We start from the raw sequence: 16,541 nt of genomic DNA, 5'->3' as shown, positions 1-16,541 counted from the left end.
CAAAGTTTTATGTTTCTTGCTGCTATAGTTCTGGATACCATAGGCTTTAAATTCCTTTAGGAAATATTTTGTTTACTGTGGTAGTTAATTTGACACGTTTTTTCCCCCTCAATATATGCTTCACTCTGAGCTTTAGGCCTTTCCTTTCTTGCTGCTGCACTTCGGAAATGGTCTGTTTCCTGCAAGTAACTCTTCATTCATTCAACATTCGTGAACTTCGTAGTAGAGGTGTGGACGGTCTATGCTGTTCTGATTAAGTTTAAATATTAAGTAGGCAGGGTATCTGTGGTTCTTCAAGATATGACTTTCTTAATGCAATTTTTAAAATTGATTTTTTTTTTTAGAGAGTGAGAGGGAAAATGAGAGAAACATCCATTTGTTGTTCCACTTATTTATACATTCATTGGTTGATTCTTGTATGTGTATGTTTCATGCTGTGGGAGCCATGCCAGGTCCCCTGATAGCCAAGGCCAGTGGCAGCACAGGGGCCTTGTTATCAATACACCAGAGTGACCAAAGGCCGCTCTGGGCATGTGCTTAAATGAACACAAGGGCTCTGAGCCTTGGAATCCTAATCAGGCCAAGAAACCATGAGCGGGGGTGCAAAGACACATGGTACACTGTGCCCTTCAGTAGCTATTGGCAAGAAATCTTCATTGTCTAAATAATATAAAAGTGGGCTACTGATTGGTCTAGTGAGCTGAGGGTGGAGTGAAAAGAAGTCTGCTGGAGCATGGAGAGAGAGCAGCTAGGATGGAGTGTGTGAAGTCTGCTAGAGAGAGCAGCTGGGCAGGAGAAACCGGAGAAGCTGCAGTCAGAGAGCTTAGGTACCACTATGATGTGAGGCGGTGAGTCTAGGAGGCAGCACGTGGCTGCTCAGATAATAGCTGTGGTTATAGAGACTGATGCTGCTTTATGGAAAGATATATGTTCACCAGCCGGTGTCCAGCTGCCTACCTGTATGGACTTTGCTGTGAGAGCTGTTCTTCTCTGATGGCTACTATATGGCCACTGGCTTTAGCACAAAGACTCATTATTATACACCCACAGCCTCTCATGGCTACTCTGTCTAAGTCCCAGAGTCCTAGGAGGTCCAGCCTCAGGCAAGGGGGCTCAGACACAACACCTATGAATAGTGAGCAGAGGACAAAGGAGGAGCTTGGACTAAGTCCCCAACAGGACAGTGGTCAGGGTTCAAGCAGGAACCAGCCCTGGAGTAGTGGAGTGGGAGAATTTAGAAGAATATAGGGACTCAGAGCCAGTCGGACCAGCAGAGCTGTGCGGTGCTCTTGCTGCTGGCTCCGACACAGGCCATGACCGGAGCTGGAACCCACAGCCTTGGCATATGGGGATGATGCTCTAACCAACACAGCTACCCAGCCAAGGAAACAGTGCAGTTTTGAGCCTTGCACTTATTTCCCAGGGGTAGAGGGTTCCTTTCCCAGCTGCAATGAGTTTTCACCAGTACTAATGGGACAACTTGTCCGTATCCTACAGATCAAAGGATTTATTTCCTTAGGGAAAACAAGGAAGAGGATTCTCAGAGTTTGTTACTGCTCTGGCATTGGTTTCTGTCCCCCTGTTCTCCTCTGTTCTCCTTGCCCTCTGTTCTTCCCCATACTGCAGAGCTTTTCTGGACTCTAGCAATCATTTTGTGAGTACTAGGTGGAGTGTGTGCACACCTGGCCTCCAGTAATTAATCAGTTATCCTACCTTTGAAACATAGGTATTCAGGAGCAGCTGGCACAAGTAAGCAAGTGTTTTGGTTTTGTCTCACACCTTCAAATAAACCGTCTACCTTAGATTTTGGGACCTGCACCTTCTGTGCTCTGATGGGTTAAAAAAAAAAGTTGTGAATTTCCTGTTTGCTTGGCTTTTGTTGTTGTTGTTGTTATTGTTGTAATAACTGAGAATGGCCTTTTCCAGCTCTCCATATCTGGGGGCAGAAATTGAGAATCAATTCAATTTTATTTTTTAAGTGAATTTCAGCCCTAGCTGGGTAGCTCAGTTGGTTGGAGTGTGGAGGTTATGCACCAGGGTTCGATCCTGTTGGGGGCACATGCAGGAATCAACCAATGCGTGCATGAATGGGTGGAGCAGCACATCAATTTTTTTCTCTCTCTCCCTTGCTCTTTCTCTCTAAAATCAATAAAATTCAATTTCAAAAAGAAGCTGACTAAGAATGTGTAATGCTGCTCACTTTCAGAAACTCTCAATATTAATTTAGAATTATGACTTATAATAATTGTCTTTAATAAGCTAATAATTAGATGGCAATTTATTGATTCACTTAATACATAAAGTCATGAGGCCTAAATACTGCTTGAAGCAGCACAACCTTGAACATCTCACTTTTTCTGTGACTCTGTGACTGAATTTTAATAAATTTTTCTTCTAGTTCCAGTAATATAGTAAGGATTTAAGAACTAAATGTTTTGATATCTTCAAAAAGTAGTTAAACAGTTCATATAAAAAATAATATTTTTCTTTTTTTTTGTCAGGAACTGAATTTCCATGGCAGTTTTATCTAGTTCAGCGGTTCTCAACCTGTGGGTCGCGACCCCTTTGGGGGTTACCTAAGACCATCGGAAAACACGTATATAATTACATATTGTTTTTGTGATTGATCACTATGCTTTAATTATGTTCAATTTGTAACAATGAAAATATACCCCGCATATCAGTTATTTACATTACGATTCATAACAGTAGCAAAATTACAGTTATGAAGTAGCAACGAAAATAATTTTATGGTTGGGGGTCACCACAACATGAAGAACTGTATTAAAGGGTCACGGCATTAGGAAAGTTGAGAACCACCGATATAGTTTAAATGATGTCATGATTATATAAACTGGAATAGGAAAATTGAGGACAAAGAACAGAGTCTATCCAACAAACTATATTAAATAGCAGCATTTTAAAAGTTAAATCATTATAATTAATAATAAAATTATTTTTCCCATTTACATTGGAAAAATAGGATAGTGATTCAAAAGTTATGGAGAAGAGGTTCAGAATATGGGCTATCAATTGTAAACAAAATTAAGTAGCAAAAATGTTTGGGTGACTATCAATATCCTCAAATTCTCTGTGTAGAATATTAATGGGAAGTCACCAAAATGTCCTTTTCTTTAATACTTTTCATGTTTACTTGGTAGGCCCATCCCTAACAGGAAATGTAACACTCAAAGTTGTAAACAAGCTGACTAAACAAGAAATTTGAAAATTATTTAGCAGCAAAGGGTAAGAGGGCATAAGGTGCCATTAGAAGACAGACTTAAAAATAAGTAGGAGGATAATGATAATTACAGTTTAATCCTGGATAATAATGCAAAGGTTAGAAGTCACATACAGTAACCTGCAGTATATTACTTTAATGTTTCATTACTGTGATGGAAAGGGTCTGACATAAAGACTGATTTGATGCAGTTCACCCCTTCAGCTCCTCTAAGTGCCTAAATCTCTCTTTGGGCAGACAAGGTTGCAGCTTGCCAGGCTCTGATAGCTACACTGAGAAAAACTGTCCTGTACCAGATGTGTTTTATCCTACTTATTACTGTGACCTATAAATATTTTGATCTTATAAAACTTTAACTTTGAATATAAGAACTCACATAGAATCAAGGAAGCATTATATAGGATAAATTCCAAAGCTCTAGATACTTAAACCTGTAACCTACAGATTTAATAAGTTATTTTTATAAAAACCTGAAAACTAATGTGTTCCCTACAATGAAAGTAATGGATTATATTATGAAATGAGACTAATGATCTTAAATTATGTTGTAATTTTGAAGAACTTCTTTTAAAAAGTATATTAACAAATACAAATATTATTTTTATCACTACTTTTAATCTGTGAAATAGAGTCTCAATTCTGATACTTAAGCTGTATGAAGATTCTGTGTCCATTATTTTTCCAGGTTCAACTTCAGCTGAGTTTCTTTGACAAAAATCTAAAGCAGAAAAATTTAAGTACTAATTATTTCTCAGAATTCCACTTGGCTTTCCTTTTTTATCATACATTTATAAATTAATATATGCATAAATTAATAATCCAAGAGAGGTAATATCCTTAAAAAGAAATACACCAGTGTCTTCCCTATTTTCCTACAGTGCAAATAGACTATACTTAGAGCAGTGGTTCTCAACCTTCCTAATGCCGCAACTCTTTAATACAGTTCCTCATGTTGTGGTAACCCCCAATTTCATTGTTACAAATTGAACATAATTAAAGCATAGTGATTAATCACAAAAACAACATGTAATTATATATGTGTTTTCCTATGGTCTTAGGCGACCCCTGTGAAAGGGTCGTTTGACCCCCAAAGGGGTCGCCACCCATAGGTTGGAAACCGCTAACTTAGAGTATCTAGAATACTTTCCTCTGATATTTACCACCATATATTACACTACTATGCTTTTATTTCTTGATCTTATTAGTACATTAGTTTCTATTGACCTGATGATTTAACAGTTGATTTAACTCTCTTACATCTCTACCTTCAGCTTTCTTTTACTCTTCACCTTCCTGATAGAGGTTTAACAAATTCTGGTTAAATTATTGGTTGATGTTTAACTGTCATAAAATATTGCTTACTTCTACTATGCCCAATAGAGCAAAATTATTACTTTGTTTTTCTCATTTTTATATGTTCAATCTACCAGTTTAAACTGAATCATTTATTGTCTTTATTTTTGTTATTTTAACTTCACTCTTTCCTTGCTGCAATCTTTTTCCATTTTATTAGAAAGTTATTAGTGAAAAAATAAGCTCAGAATAATCTCTCCATTCTCTAAAAGCCACAAAGCATATTCAATTCTTGATAATACATTTCATTTGGTACTTAAAATAGGTGATATTAATTATTCATTATTTTTATTGTTATTTTTTATATATTTTATTGATTTTTTACAGAGAGGAAGGGAGAGGGATAGAGAGTTAGAAACACCGATGAGAGAGAAACATCGATCAGCTGCCTCCTGCACACCTCCTACTGGGGATGTGCCCGCAACCAAGGTACATGCCCTTGACTGGAATCAAACCTGGGACCCTTCAGTCACAGGCCATCACTCTATCCACTGAGCCAAACAAGTTAGGGCATTATTGTTATTTTTATTAAACAAATTTGAAGCAAGGGACATGTATTTGCTAGGACAATTTCTTTAGTCCTTTATATAGCTTATTATTTACTAATTTAAAGATTTATTTATAGTATGTCTAGTTTTACATGATTATCATTTCTAATGTTAGAAAAGTGTCTCCAGATGTATTTATAATTATTATTTAAAATATAATTTAACAAAATATCATAACCTACAAAAGCTAAATATATATTTCAAGATACTATTAAAAATTTTGAACTAAAAAATGGAAAATGAAATAAACATTTAGATATGTTGAAAAGCTAAAACAGTTTTTGCCTATTTGATAGAGAAAAATGTGATTTAATTCAAGTTGTCATAATCATTTATAGTAAAGATAATTAAAAAATCATAGGCTGGTTGGCATATGATCAACAGAAATTTATTTCTCACAGTTCTAGAGGTTGGAAGACCCAGATCTGGGTAACAGCAAGGTCAAGTTCTGGTAAGCACCCTCTTCCGTTTATAGACTACCAACTTCTCATTATATCCTCACACTGCAGAGGGCAGAGAGAGGGAAAGAAAGCCTATCATGACTCTTATAAGGACACTAATAACCTCCCAAAGGCCCAAGCACCTAATGCCATCACATTGATTTCAACATATGCTCTTTCAGGGTATTCAGGGTACACAAACATCGTCCATGAAAAAAGTGTTTCCTTTAAGAAGTGTTGTTAAAGAATTGAGAAGGTGGTAACCTTTGATTATATTCTTCCCTGCTTTGTGGCTTTCATTTAAGATAGTTTATTGCCTTCTTTAATTCCTCTTTCACTGGCATTGCTTGATTTTTTATTTGTTTTCACTTAAATAAGAACATCTTAAACTTCTGGAAGGCCAAATTTCTTCTTATGAAGATCTATCTATACTAATAAAAGCCTAGGTGGCCCTCGTACCCTCATGTCATCACAAGATGTCCGTCATAAGATGGCCAGCAGGGGAGGGCATTTGGAGGCAAACAGGCTGGCAGGGGAGTGGTTAGGAGCAATTAGGCCAGCAGGCAGGCGAGTGGTTAGAGAGGAGATAGCAGTCTCAGATTGTGAGAGGGAAGTCTGACTGCCGTTTTAAGCCCAATCCCACAGTCGGTCATCCCATGAGGGGTCCCAGATTGGAGAGGGAGCAGGCTGGGCTGAGGGACACCCCCCCCCATGCACAAATTTCATGCACTGGGCCTCTAGTAAATCAATAAAAATAATCTCTTTTTCTACATGAGGTAAATACACAACATGAACAGTTCAATTATTGCATGTCAACTTCTGTTAAACTTTTGTCATATTTTAGCTAGATGACAAAACTTGTATAATTGGCATTGAGAACTCTATTTTAATTATATCACTGAGCTGGTTTTGATCCTGAAATGTTTGTTCTAAATTTAAAATCTAATTGTATCTGTAATAATCCTGACTTTGTGTATATCTACATATATCTTATTATCATTGTTCAATAGCAAAAAACAAACAAACATGTAAATGAAGAAAATACTAAAGTAATTCATGTATATAAAGACTTAGCTCTTTCCATACATCGTACTCACAGGTTAAATATATAAAACTCAACACCAGGCTCTATCTCATTTAATCCTCCCAACAATCTTATAAGTGCAGTCATATCATTTAACATTCAAACCAGGGCACTTGTGAGAGTGAAATGGAGCATCAGTAATAATTAATTTAGGGCAATAAGCAAAAACCAGGATGATCAATAACTGAACCTATAGGGTGAAAGGTTTCCTGGTTAACTTTTTCCAGAATAATTTATTCTTTGTCTGCAATTATTTCCCCATTTAAAAATTAGGATATCAGTTTAGAGAGACAGAGGAACTTACATAAGTAACATACTGCATGAAATATGTTAGTAGAAATTCAAACTTGGGACATATATTGAAGGAGACTACTATCATAACAAGGGAAGGAAATACATATGCTTCAGAACAAAAATACTAGTATGTCTTCATTGGTTAAATGCACATATGTATATATTTAATTTTGAAAGATCCATGTCTAGAAAGATACACAGCAAACTACTAATAGTGATTACCCAAGGGGAATGGGTTCTTAAAATAGAGAGGCTTTCACTGATTATGCATATATTTCTCTACTGTCTATAGTGACACAATATATCCCCCAATAATCTCTCCACTCAATCAATGAGCATGCATTATTTTACTTAAAGAAAATGTCACCATTATTTAAATTTTAACTTTTTTTGTAAGAGACAGACAAAATTGACTTGCTTAAATGTTGCAGATATAAAAATAAATTTGAACATATAAATAACATCCTACTTCAAAGATTAAACCAATTTCGGGTTTATCATAACTGAGCCAGTATTTTCATATTTAAATGAAAAGCTTCAAAAGATATTAAGTATATAATTAAAGCATTGAAAGTGTATTCCTATATTGGTGAAGATAAAAATACTTTTTAAATGCAATTAATTAAATGATAGACTTTGCTTTTCAAATCTAATTGAGATTTTATCCTATTATTTTCTTGCCTTGGCAGGTTTTGGTTTAGATAAATGAAATGATTAACTTAATAAATTATGCTTATATGTTTGTATAAGAACACAGAAAATTTTCACAACGATAAGGTAATCCCATATTATTTAACTGAAGTAAATTAAAGCCATTTGAAAGTCAAGCTTGATTTTTATAAATTCCATACCTCAGAGACTCATCTAAACTACAACAAATTCCTTACTGAAAGTATGTTTAAAAGTTCAGAATGTTGGAAGAGAAGATTATGTACTTATTAAAGAAAAGTTAAATAAAATTTTACATCTCAAGTACTGTTCTCTCCATAAAATACAAATCCAAGATAACCAAAGCAACCATATAATTTTAGCTTACTTTTCTAAGATAAAAAACAATCTTGAAAGGGATAATTCCTTGAAAAAAAATTATTAGTGACTCAACTAAACTTATAGCTGTTTGTGTTACTCTCTGTATAGGAATAAGATGAGTTAATCTTTTCCCTCTACCCAGTAGCTATGTACCAAGTGCTTTGGTAATTGGAAGCTATTAAGTTGGAAGTGAGGAATTGGTAGAATCCCTTATGTTTGTGCTTGAGACATATGAGTTAGGATGTGAAACCTGTTTTCTAAAGATCTTGAGCCTAACGTTGTACACTCTACTCCAATCAGACAGAATCAGGGAGATTAATTTCTAAGAGGAACTGATCAAATTTTACAACTGTGAATTAATCTAAGAAAAACTATAAATGTAAAGAACAAAGTAAAAAAGCAAAATTTTCCTTAATGAATGAAAAGTCACAAATATGCATTAATCTAAGTGTAGGAGCATGGTTTTATAAAATAAAATGACACATTGTGAAATGCAATGTTAACAGTAAACATGCTCTTACCCTATACTATCTCTACAATTATGTAGAGAAGCAGTGTGATAAACACATATTTTCCTAACACACATATATAGGCAAACAGGGCTCATGTGAAAAAAAAAAAAAAACCCCTCAGTGCATAAAAGAGAAATTTCACATGACAATACTAACCACTACCGGTCCCTTAATCGATATGGACTACATAGAATCGCACTGTAGTACTCTGAGTTCCTCCATGACTCCTCATTGATGTTTCTACAGAATGAGTCCATTTTATTTTTTATTTTTTTATATATATTTTATTGATTTTTTACAGAGAGGAAGGGAAAGAGATAGTTAGAAACATCAATGAGAGAGAAACACCAATCAGCTGCCTCCTGCACACCTCCCACTGGGGATGTGCCCACAACCAAAGTACATGCCCTTGACCAGAATCGAACCTGGGACCCTTCAGTCCGCAGGCCGACGCTCTATCCACTGAGCCGAACCGGTTTCAGCAGAATGAGTCCAGTTTAAATATGGTTAGAGTTGGAAGACATCTCTCAGAAGAAGCTTTCTTCTTTAAAGTTTTGTGTTGCTCTTCAAACTTTAATTAATAACTCCTAACAATCTAACAATAATTTTTAGAAATATTTTTTCTCCAAAAAGTTTAAAGAATGTGATATGCAAATGATTAATTCTAATGCTATTTAATTTCATGCATATTTCTTATTTCTGTATATAAATAATAAAACTCTGAAGTTTTTTATGTCATAATATATAACAGACTATTGAGATGGTTGCATTGGACAGTTTATTTCGGGGCAGTGGGTTTCTCTACTCATTAATATTTTCCTATGCCACAACTACATATAAGTTAGGAGAAAAAAGACAAATATTAAGATGAGAAAGAGACCTGCTTGGGTGGCTTAGTTGGTTGGAGCATCATCCCATACACCAAAAAGTTGTGTGTTCGATTCCTGGTCAGGACACATACTTAGATTTCAGGTTTGATGTTTCTCACATTGATGTTTCTCTCTCTCCCTTCCTTTCACTAAACATATCCTCAGATGAAGATTATTTTAAAAGGAGAGAGAGAGAGAGAGAGAGAGAGAGAGAGAGAGAGAGAGAGAGAGGAGAAAAGCAGGAAGAAGAGGAAAAGGAGGCAGGTGAGAGAAAAAGAAAGAGAACAGAAAGGGATGAGGGGAAAAGGAGAAGAGAAGATAATAAAAGTAAACACTCTAATCATTGTAAATTTATTTGTAAAACTTCCTTAGTCTTCTTTATAGAAAGTATTTACAATGCACTCCAAGATAGTGCAAATAGTAATGAACTAGAAGTGTTCTGAGACCTCTGTTTCAGTCTTAGTTCAGGTGACATGATTAATATTCCAATCTTGAGAAAGTTACTTAATATATCTAGGCTTCAATGTATATGTATACATATATATATCCTATCTAATAATAGACAAACATGGTAATTAACCATACCTCTAACACGCTTCTCATTGGCTAATCAGGGCGACATGCAAATTAACTGCAAACCATGATGGCAGCCGGAGGCCAGGCAGCTGAAGCAAACAGGAGGCTTGCTTGCTCCAGTGATGGTGGAAGCCAAGGTTCCCCGCCTGCTGCTGCCGGGCTCTGAGCTGCACTCTAAGCAACTATGTTGCAATTATAGAAGCTAAACAAACCCCAGAAACCTGCTTTCAGCCAGCTGGCCTCAGAGCTGGAGCTGCAACAGTGTTTCAATTATAGAAGCCAAACAAACCCAGATACCTGCTTTCAGCAGCCGAGGTCTCAGAGCTGGAGCCGAGCCTCAGAGATAAAGCTGGTTCTCAGTTCCAGTGACAGCCATAGAAGGTAAATAAATCCCAGAATTAAAAAAGAAAAAGAAAAAAGGAAGAGGTTGGGAGCTTCAGTCACCCGCCAGCCTAAAAACGGCCCTCAGCCCCTCACCCAGACTGGCCAGGCACCCCAGTAGGGACCCCCACCCTGAAGGGGGTGCGACCAGCTGCAAACAGCCATTATCCCCTCATCCAGGACCCCCACCCTGATACAGGACACCCTTCAGGGCAAACCAGCCTGCCCCCACCCGTACACCAGGCCTCTAACCTATATAGTAAAAGGGTAATATGCAAACTGACACTAACAGCAGAAAGACTGGAAATGACTGGTCACTATGACACACACTGACCACCAGGGGGCAGACGCTCAATGCAGGAGCTGCCCTCTGGTGGTCAGGGCGCTCTCACATGGGAGGAGCTCTGCTCAGCCACAAGCCAGGCTGATGGCTGCCAGTACAGTGGTGGTGGTGGGAGCCTCTCCTGCCTCCTCAGCAGTGCTAAAGATGTCTGACTGCAGTTTAGGCCTGCTCCCCGCTGGCAAGTGGACATCCCCCGAGGGCTGCCAGGCTGCCAGAGGGATGTCTGATTGCCATGTTAGGCCTAATCCCCCCAGGGAGCGGGCCTAAGCCAGCAGGTGGTCATCCCCTGAGGGGTCCCAGACTGTGAGAGGGCACAGGCTGGGCTGAGGGAGAACCCCTCCCCCCGAGTGCACAAATTTTTGTTCACCGGGCCTCTAGTCCTATCTAATACTAGAGAAACATGGTATTTAACCGTAACTTCACTACCCTTCCCATTGGCTAATCAGTGAGATATGCAAATTAACTGCCAACCAAGATGGTGGCCGGCAGCAACTCAGCCGAAGCAAACATGACACTTGTTTGCCGAGGCAATGGGGGAAGCCAAGGTTCCCCACCTGCTGCACCCGGCTCCAAGCCTGAATGCAACAGCTCCGAAATGCAACTATGTTTCAATTATAGAAGCAAAACAAACCCCAGAGACCTGCTTTCAGACAGCCTGGCATCGGAGCTGGAGCTGCAACAAAGTTTCAATTACAGAAGGTAAATAAATACCAGAATTTAAAAAAAAAGAAAAAAAGGAGTGACTGGTAGCTTCAGTTGCAGGCTTGGCCTGCCTGAAAACAGCCCTCAGGCCCTCATCCAGGCTGGCCAGGCACCCCAGTGGGACCCCCACCGTGAAGGGGGTGCAGGCAGTCTGAAAACAGCCCTCAGCCCCTCATCCAGGAAGGCCAGGCACCCCAGTGGGGACCGCCACACTGAAAACAGCCATCAGCCCCTCACCCAGGCTGGCCAGGCACCCAAGCGGGACCCCCACCCTCATCCAGGACACCATTCAGGGCAAACCAGCCAGCCCCCACCAGTGCACCAGGACTCTATCCTATATAGTAAAAGGGTAATATGCAAACTGACCCTAACAGCAGAAAAACTGGGAATGACTGGTCACTATGACACACACTGACCACCAGGGGACAGACACTTAATGCAGGAGCTGCCCTCTGGTGGTCAGTGAGCTCCCACATGAAGGAGCTCTGCTCAGCCACAAGCCAGGCTGATGGCTGCCAGTACAGCAGTGGTGGTGGGAGCCTCTTCTGCCTCCTCATCAGCGCTAAGGATGTCCGACTGCAGCTTAGGTCTGCTCCCCACTGACAAGTGGACATCCCCCAAGGGCTGCCGGGCTGCCAGAAGAATGTCTGATTACCAGCTTAGGCCCATTCCCCTGGGGAGCAGGCCTCAGCCAGCAGATGGTCACCCCCCAAGGGGTCCCAGACTGTGAGAGGGCAGAGGCTCGGCTGAGGGACCGCCCCCGCACCCTGAGTGCACAAATTTTTGTGCACCGGACCTCTAATATATATATTATACATATACATTGTATGCATTGCCCCCCTCCACCCAGTTCCTGCCCCACCCAAGGCCTTCGCCACCCTATTATCTGTGTCCATAGGTAATGCATATATGTCTATAAGATCTGTGTTTAATTTCTTACCCCCCCCACTCCCTTTCCTCTGAGAGTCATCAGTTTGTCACATTTCCATGCTTCTGATTCTATTTTATTCACCAGTATATCCTGTTCATTAGATTTCCTATTCACTTATTTTGATTTTTAGACTCAATTGTTGATAGGATTGTATTTGTTGCCATTTTGTTGTTCACATTTTTTATCTTTTTCTTCTCCTTCCTCTTCTTAAATAATACCCTTCAACTTTTCATATAATACTGGTTTGGTGGTGATGAACTCCTTTAACTTTTTCTTGTCTGTGAAGCTCTTTATCTCCTCCTTCAATTCTAAATGATAGCTTTGGTGAGTAGAGTAATATTGGTTGTAGGTCCTTGCTATTCATCACTTTGAATATGTCTTGTCACTCTCTTCTATCCTGCATAGTTTTTGTTGAGAAATCTGCTGACACTCATATGGGTGCTCCCTTGTAGGTAACTATTTTTCTCTTGTTGCTTTTAAGATTCTCTCTTTGTCTTTAGCCCTTGGCATTTTAACACATTGTACGTGGGAAATGTATTTATACGTTTTACATATTTATACGTTCTACCAGTATAGTAAAGCGCAGGACATGTATTAATACGTTTTTTATAGACTAGCGGTAGAATGCGGGTAACGTATACATATGTAAACTAAAGTTATCGTAATTTTACTGAACGTTGCCATTTGCGCAAAAAATTAGCAAAAATGGCCCACTCCACCTGTTAGCACGTGATAAAAACTACCCGCAAACAATGTGTTAATTATGATGAGTCTTGGTGTAGTCCGCTTTGGGTTCCTCTTGTTTGGGATGCTGTACTTCCTGGATTTTTAAGTCTATTTTTTTCACCAGGTAAGGGGAGTTTTCTGTCATCATTTCTGCAAATAGGTTTTTAATATCTTGCTCTCTCTCTTCCTCTGGCACCCCCCATAATGCAAATGTTGGTATGTTTGACGTTGTCCCAGAGGCTCCTTATACTATCTTCATATTTTGAGAGTCTTTTTTTCTTTTTGATCTTCTGGTTGGGTGTTTTTTGCTTCCTCGTATTTCAAATCATTAATTTGATTCTCAGAATCATCTACTCTGCAGCTAAATCCCTGTATATTATTCTTTTTTTCAGTCAGTGTATGCTTTATTTCTGACTAGTCCTTTTCCATTTTTTGGAGGTTTCTAGAAGATTCTTGAGTAACATTACAACTGTGGTTTGAAGTCTATATCCAGTAGTTTGCTTTCTTTCATTTCTTTCATTTGTGACATGTTTCTTTGTCTCCACATTTTGGCTGCTTCCCTGTGTTTGTCTCTATGTATTTGGTAGAGCTTCTATGTCTCCTTGAGTTGATTGAGTGTAGTAGTTGTTCTATAGGGCCCAGTGACTCAGCCTCTCCAGTCTTCTGAGCTGGGAGCTCTAGGTGCACCCTTCTGTGGGCTGTGAGCACAGTCTTATTGTAGTTGAGTCTTGATTACTGTTGGTGTCATGGGGAGGAATTGACTGCCAGGCCAATTGGCTGTGAGGACCAGGTGGAACTACAGTGGGAGAGTTGCTGTGCAGGTGACACCCCTATGAGTAGTCCTTGCTTCAGTGGGGCTTTGGTGCTTACTGATTCTGCTCCTTAAGTGTGTTGCTTATGGATGTGAAGAATTGTAATCTGGTATGATCTGAAACTGACCACTGGGTACACTGGTTCTTGGGTCTCCAGGGAGGTGAAAAGTTTGCCACTCTGTGGAACCACCTAGCAGGAGCTAGAGATAGATCTTCAGACTCCTCCTCTTTGTATTGGGTTTGGAAGTGCCCAGATGAGGCCCAACTATGAAGCAAGGCAGGCTGTTGCTGGGTGCTGAGTCTTGGACCTTTTATTGATATGTCTGGGGCTTCCTGACCCAACTGCAGCATGTTTGAGAGATTTTAGCCTGAACAAGGACCAGCTATTCATATGCATAAGCTGTTGCACACAGCTTCGGTGGGGTTGTAAATTGAATGAGACAGTACCTTAGGAAATAACCAGGGCAGAGCAAATAGAAATGGCTGCCAGTCAGCCCGGCTACATGGGGATCCCAGCATAGGAACAATGATCCCTGAGAGCACGTCAGTCTGGGAGAAAGCCACCTCCAAGTTCCTGCCCTGATGCCAGACAATCCAGTTCCTCCTTGTATGTGTCTGTGTCCCCCAGAGTCTTGCCTTGGTGCTAGAGCTCAAAGGAAGTGGGACCTTGTAAGTTCAGTTCATGGTGCTGGCATTTTAAGAGGAACAGCTGGGTCTCCACCAGCCTCTGTGACACTGAGCCCCAATCCACACTGGTTTTTACAGCCCATAGTTTTTAGTGCCCATACGGATTTCTTTTCCCAGCTCTGGGACCCTGGACTCGAGATCTGGTGTATGGCTGGGACCGCTTGTTTCTCTAGGTGGCCTCTGCAGAAATTATCTCCCTCCTGATTAAAAAAAGCGGCCCACATGGGTACTGAACCAGCCCATTCTGCACCTCTGCACTTCCTACCAGTGTTTTCTTCTTTACTTCTCTAGTTGTAGGACTTCCATTCAACCAGTTTTCTGGCACTTCTGGATGATGTTTGTTCTGTATTTTAGTTGTAATTTTGATGTGGTTGTGGGAGGCAGTGGGTACCCACACTGCCATCTTCCGTCAACCTCCTGAACTTTAGTGTTATTCATCTATGAAATGGAGAGAAAATAATATTGACTTCGAAGGGTTGTTGTACTAAATATCTAAAGTAACTAAATAATATATATTTTATAAAAATAAATGGAGATTATTGGTACAATTAATTTTTTTGTATTGGCATCTATACATATAAAAGCCTAGTGACCCTTACAGTGGAATGACTGGATGACCAGAACAACCAGAACAACTGGTTGCTCTGACACGAACTGACCATCAGACTCTCAATGCAGGAGCTGCCCCCGGTGGTCAGTGCACTCCCACAGCAGAGTGCTGCTCAGCCAGAAGTTGGGCTCACACCTGGTGACAAGAGCCTCTCCCACCTCCACAGCAGCTCTAAGGAGCGCCAAGCCCAGTACTAAGGAGCTAGCAGGCAGGTGGTAAGGAGCAGTGAGCCAAGTGGTAAGAAGCAAGCAGGCGGGTGGTAAGGGGCAAGCAGACAGGCAGTAAGGAGAGAGCAAGTGGGCGGTTAGGAGCAAGAGGTTCTGGATTGCGAGAGGGCACAGGCGGGGCTGAAAGATGCTCCCCCACCCCTACCTGTGCATGAATTTCATGCATCAGGCCTCTAGTTTATTATAAAATGCATGAGCAGAATAATCTAAAGAAATGACCACACACTAGTGGCTTTTACTGATAAAAGAGTTGAATTCCAATTACTCTGAAAAGTAGTAACTATTAATGATCACTTATATAGTATAGTGGAATAAATCCCATCATTATTTTGGGAAAAATATAGCAGATACAGTGAACACACATTATTTTGTAATTATTCGTCCTTAGCATTCTACTTTAAGTTTAAAAATGTGTCCTCTTTGAACTCTGTGATTGTGTCTTGCCCCTTCATTACATAATCTATCACTCATCACAGGATTAACTATCTATTGAACTTTAATCATTATTGATTATTGATAATGGTGCTGATGAAAATGACTTAAAAATGATGCTTAACTAGCCATATGTGACAGAAAGTAAAACAGAAGGAATTTTGGTAAGAATGAAAAGCAGAAAGTAAGAGCTTCTTTGTGTGTGATTTACAGCACCTGATTATGTGGAAGTTGAAAGTTGCTGTACTACCTGGCATTTAATCTTTTTTAAGAGAGGCTGCCCTGCCATGGAAATGGCTGGACTATAATACACAGGAAGCAGTGGGGAGGATACTGGTGTCAGAGGCCTCACTTTCTTTCATTCCATAATTGCGGCATTATCTGCTGTGCTTCCAGAAAGGAGAGCAAGGGATAGAGGATGGAAGATAGATAGCTCCTTGGTGTCTCCCTGCTGTGGCTAGATGATTGTACTTCAGAAAAAAAAATTATCTGATTTCAAAAAAAATCCTCACCCAAACTTGATCCTAAGCTAAATATTTTTTTTAAGTGACACTTTTAGGTTAACTTTCATTTCTTTGGATTATGCTACCCTCTGCCCTAGTTTCTAGTTGAAACTTTAAAGGTCAAACTAAAAAAAAAAAAAAAAAAAAAAAGTCACCTTACTGTGATATTCCAGTGAAAATTAAACTGGAAATTGCAACTCATCCCACAGGAACCTTTCCATGAAGGAATAAGATTTTTCAC

The sequence above is a fragment of the Myotis nattereri genome, assembly GCF_964212035.1.
Source record: "Myotis nattereri genome assembly, chromosome: 1".
NCBI lineage: Eukaryota > Metazoa > Chordata > Mammalia > Chiroptera > Vespertilionidae > Myotis > Myotis nattereri.
The sequence above is the reverse complement of the archived record's forward strand: the minus strand, read 5'-3'. Positions refer to the sequence as shown.